Raw genomic sequence first — 12,247 nt, 5'->3', positions numbered from 1 at the left:
CAAGGTTGAACATATTTAGGTCTGTGAACTTTCAGACTACTAATTTAATGTGGATGAGAAAAACAAAGTACAAGCTCAATCTACTGAGGAGATTTGTTTTTAGTGTGATGTTTGTTGAGAATATTTAGTGAAGTAATGAATTACATCAAGTTGTCACTGTGAATACTAATCCATAATTTTTTTGTAATGGTCTTTGTGAGTCAAACATTTATTACCTACAAGAATTAAGAATGACTTTGAATGTAAATTTGGCTTTATTGAGTCTCTTAATGGTCTCTCCGATTTCTAAAATGAAATCTAACTTTGGCTAACTGGGATTTTCAAAGGCCAGGTAGCAATATTTATTAGGCACCTACCATGAACCACCTCTATGCTCAACTAGAGGTATGAAGCCAAAAAATAAACTTCCTATTAACGAAAAAATGTTGTTAGGGAGGCAATATTTACAGATAGAAAACACATAGAGAATAACATAAGTGAAGCTTAATGGAAAGCAAGATTGTGTTTCATATATTCAAAATATCAGGAAAAGGTACAGAATCATTGTAAAATTGTTAGAATAATTTCTTTGCCCATTATATCCATTAGTAGCAAGCATCTACTAATAAAAACTAGCACTGATTGAGCACTTATTGGTGTGCCCTGCCCTTAAGGCTTCCTGTGCATTATTTTAGCTAATGCTCATCAAAGCTATAGGGAGATCTCATTAACCTCAGTTCACTGCTAAGTATTCAGAGTGTAAGCAAAATGCCCGGATTGCACAGGCCATAACAGCAAATAAGAATTTAAATCATGTTTCTTTCCTCTGACTTGTGCTTCCGATCATTACTTTAAATTACCTACCCTGCAGCTACTCTGATATGTGCATAAGTTGCTAAGTCGAGTAATACTGTGGATACCAATTGGAAAACATGATTCTTGTAACCCCAATACATAATATCTAGTTGTGAATAAAAATAAGTAATAAGCTTATTATCGTGAAGAAGACAATAATGAAAATAGCTGACAGGCAGAGCCCTTACTATGTGCCAGGTACGCTAAATTTCAGGGGTTCATAATACAATTTTATTTCCCACTCATACTCCATGACTAGAGTGAGTTACAGATCCTCTTTACATTGTCCTCACTCTGAGAGCAAAGTTAATGAAGCATACACTATCAGAGACATTGACATCTGTGTTCAAGAGGAAAAAAGACACTTCCATTCATATTGGGCTTGGTCATATGGCTTGGGTTAGCCAATAAAATATAAATATAGGTGGCTCTTAAGTCTTTCACCTACAAATCAAGTTATATGACTAAGTTCAACAGAAATGGAATGGGAAAGAATGTTTCTCCCCCAGGAAAGGGCAGATATTTGTGACAATAACATTTGGTGCAAGCATAATCAATCAAGCTTCTCACCTGTAAATGAGACTTACTTATTGGTACATCATAGGTTTATTGGGATGATAGAGTATAAGCATGTACCGAACACAACTAGCCAGGGTCTGCTACATGTTTAACATTTTATTACTTTCATAATCTTGGTAAAAATATCACAACCACATTATATTTAATCGGTGATTTGAGAGTTCCAAAGACACCACCATTCTAATTAGGAAGATAAGTGAAAAGTCTCTATATGACTATGTAGAATTCTGGCAGGGTCAGTGCTGAAATTTTTACTTAAAAAAAGACAGATGGTCAATTTATAACAAAAGTGTGGGGGCAGGGACAGAAACTGTTGAAAGAATTTGGGACAGGATGCATCCAGTAGTGTTGGGAGATGAGGAGATTTGACAAAAGACACTACACTCCGCTGCTGAAATGTTCTCTCATAAAAGGCAAACATATCTCAATTTAGCTAGAGATAACATCATCAAGATTATCTTAGGATCATTTTTTCCTAATGTTTTATTCATTAAATAAAATTGTGGTTATAATTTGACTTTCTAAGTAGCCTCCAAAGAGGATAAGAATGGAATATCTAGCTAATGTGAAAATTTTGGTCTCTATAAACCATTCTCATTTTTAACATTACAGTCCTTCAGATTCACACACACCAAATTTCCCTTTACCTTTCTAACTTCATCTTATATTAATCTCGCCCTGACTAGTATCTTTACTTACATTAACCTCCTATGTTTTCTCAAAAGTTTTAGGCATCCTGTTCCTCTAAAACCTTTGTACTTTAGTTCCCTTGCCAAGAAATCTCTTCCAAGTATTTCACAATTTACATTTTCAGGTTTTAACTAAAATGTCAGTATCTCAATGAGGACTATTTAACCATGCTATACAAAACTGCATTCTTGTCTTAATCTACAATCACCATTATCCTATTTTATGTTTTCCTTCTATAATCTCCTTCTAGCTTTCTATGAAATTTACTCATTTATTTTTGTCTATATTTCTCCATGACAAGCTTAGCTTCATGAAGGGTCAGATTTTGTGTGTCTCATTAAAACTGTATACATTCAAATATTATTAAAAAATAAATCCTTATCATATACATGTATGGGGGTTTATGTGTGCTGTGTGTATGTTTTTATATTTTGTTTACGCATTTTTTAACATCAGAAATCCCAACCTCTTCCCCACCACAAACAAAGCAGTTCTTGAGAATCTGGGGAAACTGTTAGTCCTTGCAAAGGTGAGAGTCAGAATCAGCATGAGGTGATGGTGTTGCCTCTAAGGTGCATAACTAAAAGAGTTGTCTGAGCAGCCAAGGGGAAATATTCAATGGGATCTCTGCTTTAGTTTCACATTCAAACAAAGAAATGTTTATGTGTGAAAAAAGAAACACAGTTGTGGAGGGTCTTGGACTTTGGTTCACAATGATCTCCCACAAATAATTACCAATCTAACCAAACTCTAAGTTATTCACCTATAAACTATGAATCAAAATATCTCTACTGTAGCAAAGTAGAGAGATGGTCATTACGTATATATACATCTCTAACAGTACATATGCTACCTGACTATTATAACAACAAGATTCTTTATCTTCTTCATAGGATACCTATGATTTGACATGGCACATCTTAAAGAAATAATAGTACTTATTAGACATGATTAAAGCCTTGGCTAAAGTCTTAGTCTCAGTTTTCTGCCTACATTGCCTTAAATACCAGGTATTTCTTACTGCTCATTAATTTATCTAATGCATATTTATGTGTCAGGCACAGTTTTAGACTCCTTGCATAGTTCCTTTCACCTGGCATGCATCACTACCACCTCCATCTCAGCATAGCTGATGATTTCCACACAATCTAATGATTTCATTATGGACTTCATTTGACAAAAGAAGAGCCAGGATAAATCTCTTTTTCTTTTGGTTATGTCTAACATATTGTTCTATCCACCCACCCTCCTGCCTGCTTTGGTGCTACAGCGACAGTTAATGTTTGAAATAATTTTCAGTTTGTGGTTCTAAAATTAGAATTTTTCATTTCATTCACAATGCAGGCAATTCCGTTTTTAAGTAGAATGGATCACTACCTGTGAAATTTGGGGCTTTTCTATGATCCCACTTAGGAAAAAATCCTCTTCACGAGTCTTCCTCAACATCTGCCTACAGATTGAATATTTTAACATTGGAAATTACAGAATCCTTTCAGAATCAAGCCATTAAAGTTAATAAACTGAGAGCTATGATTAGTAAAACATTTCCATGCATTCACAATTTACAATAGAAATATATATTCCTTTTATATAAATATATGTATATATTATATATTATATGTAGTATATACGTGTGTGTGTGTGTGTGTGTGTGTGTGTGTCTGTCTGTCCATCAGTTGTCTTTTTTCAGACAGTGTTTTTTTTTTTTTTTCTTACTTTCTCTTCATTCCCTCTTTACCCAACTTATTCTCATTGGTCAGCGCTACATGTTTGGATGAGTTTTTCAAAATCACTTTCCTGATTTTTAATTCTTTTCATTTCACATATAAGAGCCTCAAAGCATAGTTTATGAACTCTCCATTGCCCCCTGAAACAAATGTGGTTTCCCTAGCCTAAAACCGAATTATTTGTTCCAATCTTTCCTTCCTTGTTGCTGCTCTGATATTATCAGCTACTCTCATCTACTGGTCTATAAACCTGATTGAATAATACAATCACTTGAGGAGCTTTTAAAAATACAAAATCCTAAATCTGAATCTCTGAGGACTAGGACTGACAAGCTATATTTTTTAAAATCTCTCTAGATGATTGTAAATCATAGCTAAGGACCACTGCTTTCTATCAAACTGATTTAAACTAAATATTCTCTATAGTTTCTCATATCTGTGTTAGCTCCTGATAGTTCTGCCTGAAATGTCATTTCCACCTCTCTGCCTGTCTGCCACCTGTTTTTTTTCTTTTTTTAATTTGAGGTCTAAAAAATTCTAGTTAACTTTAAATATTCTTTTGATATCTCCAATACATATCAGCTGATATGATTTATCAGAGTCTCCTTAGTGTTTATTTGAATTATTGTCTTATCTTCCATACTTTATTGCTTGTTATCTGAGCATAGGGATCACACCTATTTACTTTTATTTCATGAAAATGCCAAATACAAAACTTTTCATGTAATAAATGATCAAAATACTCTGATTAGCTACTACTGAATACATCCAAATTGTGAAAACATTTTGAAAATGGCTAAAATTTATATAATAGCATAATATTTATAAATGACATAATAAAATTAGTACAGGTACACAATTACATAATTTATTAACTTAAGAATCAATGACTTTGAAAATTCAAATTCATACTTCTAAACATTTTGAATTAAAAAATTTTAAAAAGTCATAAGAGTTTCATTAAAGCAAAATGAGAGTTTTGTGAAGGTTTCTTGTTATGAACAATATTTAAATTAAAAACAATTTCAACTGTCATATGAAAGGTAGGCAGTCCAGCAAATGCTATTCCATGAAGAATAATCGAAGCAAACACATGGTCTTGGTGTTTAAAGTTAGGTAAATAAAAAATTATGAGATGTACAAAAAAATCCAGAAACAAAAAGAAAAAATGATGGAATAAGAATAAAATTGACAGAGAGGTTGACATTATCCAAGAAGAAATTTAAAATACTATTTAAAACATGACTGAGACGTTAAAAATATATTATAAAAAGTGGACAGATGACTGAATCAATGAGGAATATGAAAAGAGAGATTGAAACTATAAAACTATTCAAATGTAAAGACTTGGAAAATGATACAAGATGAAGAATTAATTATCTTATCAGTGGATTGGACATAGGAAAGAATCAATGAACTTGAAGATAAGCAAACATAAATTAGTCAAAAGGAAACATCTGGAGGTAAAAAGAGTAAGAAAACAGAACAAAGCTTCTAAGAGATGTAGAATAATATTAAAGGTTCTAACTGATTTGCAACTGGAATCCCTAAAGTAAAAGGGAGAGATAATATGATAGGAGAAATATTCAAAGAGATAATGGCATGAATTTTACTAAATTAATGGAACTCTGTAGCAGTTTCAGACAGTGTACGAGCTATTTAGCTGTTTGGGCCATATAGCTTAGAAGCCTCTATGGTATTAAAGATACATGTAGTGGAAAATATGATGCATGGGATTCATAGCAGTGCCAGAGGAAGAATCAAAGACCCAGGCTCTGTACAAAAACCAAGACATACATAGCCAAGAATTATCCCAAAATTGAGAAATGATTTCTGGCATACGTCTGAGTACTGGTAGAGAGGAAACACCTGACCATGGGGCGTCAAGTATCCATGTGGACACAACTGCCAATACATTTGGCAAGAGCAGTAGCAATCTACAGTAGGTAGTAGATCAGGAATTGTTTATGAGTATACCAGAGATCACAGACAGTTGCAATCCTAAGTTACGTACTTCAGTTGCAACAGAAGCTCAACCTAACTTCACACTGTTTCTGGATGAGCCCTCCCTTACGGCCATCTGGAAGAAAACTAAAATCTCTGAGCTTCATTCATAGATGGGTTGACTTGGTATATGGGTGTAAACTGGAGATGGACTGCTGCTTCCCTAGAGCCTTATTAAGAGGTTGCACAAGAAGATAAAGCAAAAGGGAAAATCTTCCAATGGGTACACCTTCAGTCATAGGACCTGGTCATAATCTTTGGGTGGAAATAGCCTAAGATAAGAATATGCATGGAGTTATAGGCAGTGACAAATGACATGGCTGGACTGTAAGGTAAAATATGAGACTACCTGGGTCAGGGAAATATGAGAAAGAGTCATATATTGGACTACTGGGAGAAGGCATGAAGTGTGAACGTCCCTGTAATGCATATTAATGCAGAAGTGGCACTAAAGAACCATATAGAAATAGCCAGTTAACTTCTGTCATTCTCTGACATCAGCCACCACAGTAGTGGTACAATAGGTATTAACACAGTAGCTAGAGTGGCAAATATGTAGTCCTGTGCATGGACCCAATGTATGGGCTCCTATGTTGTAAGACTTAGTTACCTACTGCTTCTTTCATATACCCAGTCTTCCAGGAACAGAGACCATAGCCACCACACTTAATGGGTAGCCTTTCTTGCTTCTCCTGCCAATAGGTGTTTGGCCAGCATTACAACTCCATGGCACATGTAGTGTTGATCCATCCATATGAGACCTATCATAACATCTCATTGGACCAAGAAAGTTACCTTACAACAAAACATAGTATCAGTCAGTTAATGATGGATCTATTGGTTTTATAATGTACCACATTATCCAAAAACTACTAGGTGTAACTGAGGTGCCAATTTGGAGATGACAGCTTACGGGGATGGAAGACCATCTTATAGAATGCAGTATGCACTCTAGATCAATAATCATTATATGATGCTTTGTTCCCAATAGGTATAATATATGGAATTGGGAACTAGAAGATAAAAGTGATTGGACCCATGTGACATCTTTCTTTGTGAACAATTGGGTAATTTGTGCTTTGCATTTCTGAAAATATAGTCTCCAGGGATCTAGAGGCACTAATTACCAGGGGGGATCTTGGTGCCAGATAATACCCTAGAATCCCTTTTTGAAATGTATAGTTGTGACAGGCTTTTTGTGCTAAGAAACTATCAGTCAAGAAAATAAGTTCCTTAACATGCTATGGACTGAAATGTTTGTGTTCCTCTCAAATTCGCATGCTGAAATCGTAACCCCTACAGTGATTAAGTCATAAAAGCACAGCCCTCATCAATGGAATTAGTGCCCTTATAAAATAGGCCTAGGAGAAACTTCCACCATCTGAGGACATAGCTAGAAGGCACAATCTATTTACTAGAAAATGACCGTCACTGGACACCAAATCTGCTGCCACCTTGATTTCAGACTTTCCAGTCTTTGGACCTATAAGAAATAAGTTTGTGTTATTTATAAGCTACCCAGTCTATGGTATTTTGTGATCACAGCTCTAATGGAGTAAGATACAAAGGTAAGTGATGCTGATGATGGGGAGCAGGGGAAGTAGAATGCTGTTATAAATTAGGGACAAGGATGAAATTATATGTCATTAAGGTTGTCTACTAAGTAGAGTCTTCATTGTCATTCATCCAATATTATCAGGATATGGACAAACAAAAAAAGTCACATCCTTACTAGGAGATTATTTCTCAGGCATGTTATTCTAGATTACATCATCAGGTAATCTAGTAGGCCAATATATTTTCTAGCTAAGGATGAGGGTAATATAATTTGCACAGGAGAGGAGGAAGACAAGTATCAGATGCAGTACCAAATTCAACTTCAGTAAGAGATACTGGAGTTCTTCCCAGTAATCTCCGAAAGTGATTTTGTACATTTACCCAGGAAGAGACAAATTAGAATTTGGGGTATCTGTTTCCAGATTAAGTTTACTTATTTTAGAAGCCAGGTAGATCTGAGCAGCACAAAGTGTTGACTATAGTAAAGTAATGAGCATCCCAGGACCCCATTCAGAGCAGCAACACTCAATTCCACAAACAGAGGAGTTTCCTACCAAGTTCAAAGTGAAATTCTTCCCCAGGAAGTGAATTTCCCTTGGCCAAAATGGTCTGCCTTGCCCAAGTTTAGGCCTCCCCTGTGCTATAGAATGAGTAAATGTGACTCAGTATGGATCAACTTTGAAGGGCCATCTCCATCTCAGAGTTCCTGGAGGGATCAGCTGAGGCTTCTGTTTTAACTACATCTTAGCTCAACGTCTTCCTTTCTCAGTCCTACTTCTCTTTCCCCTCACGGGTATTGTTGAAAGTAGTCACCAATAACTCATCTACATACCAATTTCAGTGTCTTTCTTGGAAAGCCTAACCTATGAAAAAGTTTCCAGGAAATTAATATTTTCTGGAGGAACACTTTTAATACTTTTTGTCAAAAATTTTAAAGAAAAATGTGTATACCTAAGTAACAAACCTGCATAATCTGCACATGTACCCCCGAACTTAAAGTATAATAAAAAAGAAAAGAAAAATGTTGAAAGTAAATGAAGTAGTTACTAGGAAAATTTATATCATTAATAAAAATGCTGGCAGTACATATTAAGTACTGGATGAAACCAGCATAGACATAGCATTTGATTAACAATCATTTGCTAATATTCTCATTGTTTGGAAAGAATTTATTAGAATATTATATCTGTTTTCAAAAGCTCTCCAAGGAACTTTTACTGATGCTTTATTTTCCTGTCTATAAATATCTGAGGTTTGGACAGAGGCTTTTAAAATTCATTACAAGTAGACCTTAGAGCTTTGGAAAAGGACGAGTTTCAATAAATATTTGATAATACAAATGATGACGATGATGTTAATGATGTTCATTTAAGTCTTATTTCTCCTCATCTGTTCCTCCCTCTTTCATGAAAAGAATGGGGACAATTCATTAATATCAGGCCACAATTAAGTGAAGTGTTCTCTCTCTTAGACTTCATCACCACAGGAATGTGGTCAGATGTTAGAGGACTTCATGGTTTATTGAAAACTCATAAAAACAATTACTATGTCATTATAAAAACTTTTAAAGAAGATATTCAAAATACCCTTCAAAAAACTGCTAAGACAAGCAAAGGCAATATTCTGATTCATATTAGTTACTCATTGTTTTTAGATCACTCTACATGAGTGAGTCAAGAAAGGTACGTGAAATGAGGCATGTGTTTAATTAGGCAACTATGTTGAGAGTTTGGGAAAGTGAGGAGTTCAAGGTGAAGATATGCAGAATATATAAGTACAAACAGGCATATGAGGACTGATTTAAAATGGAAGATATTAGACAACAGAGGTAACAGTTTATAGATGAGTCCAACTTCTGTTGTAATATATACATAATTACTTATTCCTTGAGGACCCTGCATATTGACTCTGATTAACATGTTAAAATATTGTCAGAACTTATGAAATTCACACATTCACATGCATGTATGTGGTTATGATTTATCAACTGACATTAATACTAATACGATCAGGAAATTTTATTTCAAACAAATGATTTTAACCCTTGCTAATATAAGGCAGAAAATAGCTCATTATTTAAAGTACTGTTTAGTTCCTAGGTCTGTTATAATTAAAACAAACACTGCATGATTCTATTTGTTATGAGGTATCTAGTCATCAAACTTACAGACAGAGAGAATAGAATGGTAGTTTCCAGAGGCTGAGGGGGGAGAAAATGGGTAGTTGTGTATTCAATGGGCATAAAATTTCGGTTATGCAAGATGAATAATTTCTAGAGATAAGGTATTAAGTATAGTACCTATAGTTATCAATATGGTGTTGTTCACTTCAGAATATTACGATAGGTTTCATGTTAAGTGTTCTTACCACAAAAAATACATTAGTAAATAACACACACACACATACACAAGAATATGATAAAATTTGGGGAAGTGTTGGATATGTTTATTATCTTGATTTTGGTGATAGTATCATGGATACATGCATATGTCAAAATTCATTGAGATGCATATATTAAATGTGTGTAGTTTTTTGGACATCAATTTTATCTCATGAAGCTACAAATAAAGTCTTATTGACCATATACACAATAATGTTTTCTGTCTCATACGGCTAATGTGAGTATTAAATATGTCTACAGAAAGTTACTGCATTCTAAGTATTTCAAAGGATACTCTTTAGAAACGATTGCTCTAAGCTTGTCTAAATGAGTGCCTCAAATATTCTTCTGTGCATCACTGAGCTCCAGCCATTACACCCTGCCACATTTCCCATTTCAACTCATAAGAATGAGAACTGAGATCATTAGGATTAATTTTATGGCTTATTACAGATAAAGATGAATGCATATAACTCTGTTTCTGATTATGCATACCTTATTTCTTGTACTTCAGTACCACAATCCTATTTCATGTTATATGTACCTCACCATCTTTACACAGTAAAGTATTTCAGTAGGACAACACTGAATAGGATTAAAAACCAGCTTGCCATCAAAACAACTTTTTTAATGAATAATAATTTAGTGAAAATAATTTGGTTTTAGGTAAGCTGTGTGGAGCTAATCAAACATTTTAATTATATTTAAAGTGTGAATTATAGGACAATATTGCTTCAGATAAACAAGACTGATAATCAGTGAGATGTAAGGACATGAGTAGTGTAAAAATATTGAAATGTTATATAACTAGCCATTGGGTGTTGCTGTTGTTCACCCTTCTTAGCAGCTCCAACATTTCTTCTGTGACTATGCAGACTTCAGGAGCTATCAAGTTAGGAGTAATGGCATAGAAACATGAGGTTATGCATAGGTCAAACCAATCATTACATAATTTTATCACTACCTCTGAAAATAAATATAACAATAACATGTTTCTCTTATCAGTGAGTTCACAATTAATTTTTTTGAATCAAAGTAGTTTGTAACTTTTTGTTTTTTTCTAACAATTAAAAATGAACTAGTCAGCCTTTAATTGCCATTATTAGTCAAAATTATACTTTTACATAGGGAAATTACATCTTAAGCCCTGAAATCTTTCTTTTGTAATTAAAAAAATCTAAGACTAAATGACCTAAAATTATGTGATTAGAAGTTGACAAATGGAATCACTGTTACAGCATCCTGGGGTTTTGAACAAAATTCGTGACATTTTACAATGTATGTTTCTCTTATTTCTGACAACCTACCAAGAAACTGGAGATCAATGAAAAACTCTAATTTTAGTTCTTCATTTGAATGGGCCCCAAACCAAGGTCTTGATGAAATTTAAGGATTTTGTTTATCCACTCCAGGTTAGGCACAGAGACATTCTGACATAAAGATTGATTTAGGTTCAATGAGTCAATCAAACACATTCAAGCAAAACCCTTTGGGAAAACAAAGCAGACCCACCAGTTACTGAGAACAAGCTGTGAGCCAGAACACTCAGAGTGAAAAATAAATGTTCTTTATCAGAACCAAAAAGCGATCTGAAACTTACACCATTTTGGAGGTATGGTTTACTATAAAAAACATGATTACAAATATAAGACACAACACCTTAGAACAACCCCTTCTACGTAAAAAGCATAAAGTTTAAACATATTAGCTTCATAGTAAATTCATTTCTAATTGCTATTATTCTTAATACAGAGCTGCATGATAAAATGGAAAATTTTGAAATTAATTTCTACTGTTCTCCATACTCCTAATTCCATAATTGACTTAAGTAGGAAGCACACTTTAAAGACTATGGCAGTTTTGTCACAGAAGTAAAATGTAATGATTAAAAATATCCAGTGACCAAGCTACTTTGAGATTTAATTTCTAATATTAAGAAACTATCTTATTGGAGGTGCTTGCTTTAATACTTAAATCAATAGCATAACATTTTATTGATCCAAAGGTATAGACAATGGCTTATGAGCTGTACCTAATTCACTGTTTGATAAAAGAATATTGTTTCTAGAGTGACACTGTAAAAATAATGTCTCTATATTATTTAATTTTAAGAATCATTTGAAATAGAATGTTAAGTGATAATTATAGGACTTTCTCTATTGCATGTTACAATTAACAAACACATTACTTATATTTTGATTTAATTTATGCATAAACCAACCTGTTAAGTTGATGTTAACCACAGGAAATACATAAGGCAAACTGACGGTTGTACTGCTGAGAGACAGTCCAATATCAAATAATAGTGAAAGTATGTTTTGAAGTCTTCTGATTTAAAGTGAGTAGCCCAATATGTGTTATTGAGAAATCAAAGGAGTTCAAAGATGTAAAGTTACAGTGTTGTACTAGTAAATGTTTAACTGGCTCTCGGAAGAAGAAAATTAGGAACCAAGGGCTTATTTATAATATAGCTTAA

At 33.9% G+C, this 12,247-nt stretch overlaps 1 protein-coding gene across 1 annotated transcript in view; it reads right to left on the bottom strand.

Moving 5' to 3' along the window:
- Positions 1-12,247, bottom strand: part of EYS (eyes shut homolog) — a 2,025,572-nt gene that overhangs the window by 1,125,529 nt on the left and 887,796 nt on the right.

This window comes from Aotus nancymaae, unplaced genomic scaffold (assembly GCF_030222135.1).
Source record: "Aotus nancymaae isolate 86718 unplaced genomic scaffold, 86718_ANA_hifiasm-v0.15.2.pri h1tg000040l, whole genome shotgun sequence".
NCBI classification, from domain to species: Eukaryota; Metazoa; Chordata; class Mammalia; order Primates; family Aotidae; genus Aotus; species Aotus nancymaae.
The sequence above is the reverse complement of the archived record's forward strand: the minus strand, read 5'-3'. Positions and strand labels throughout refer to the sequence as shown.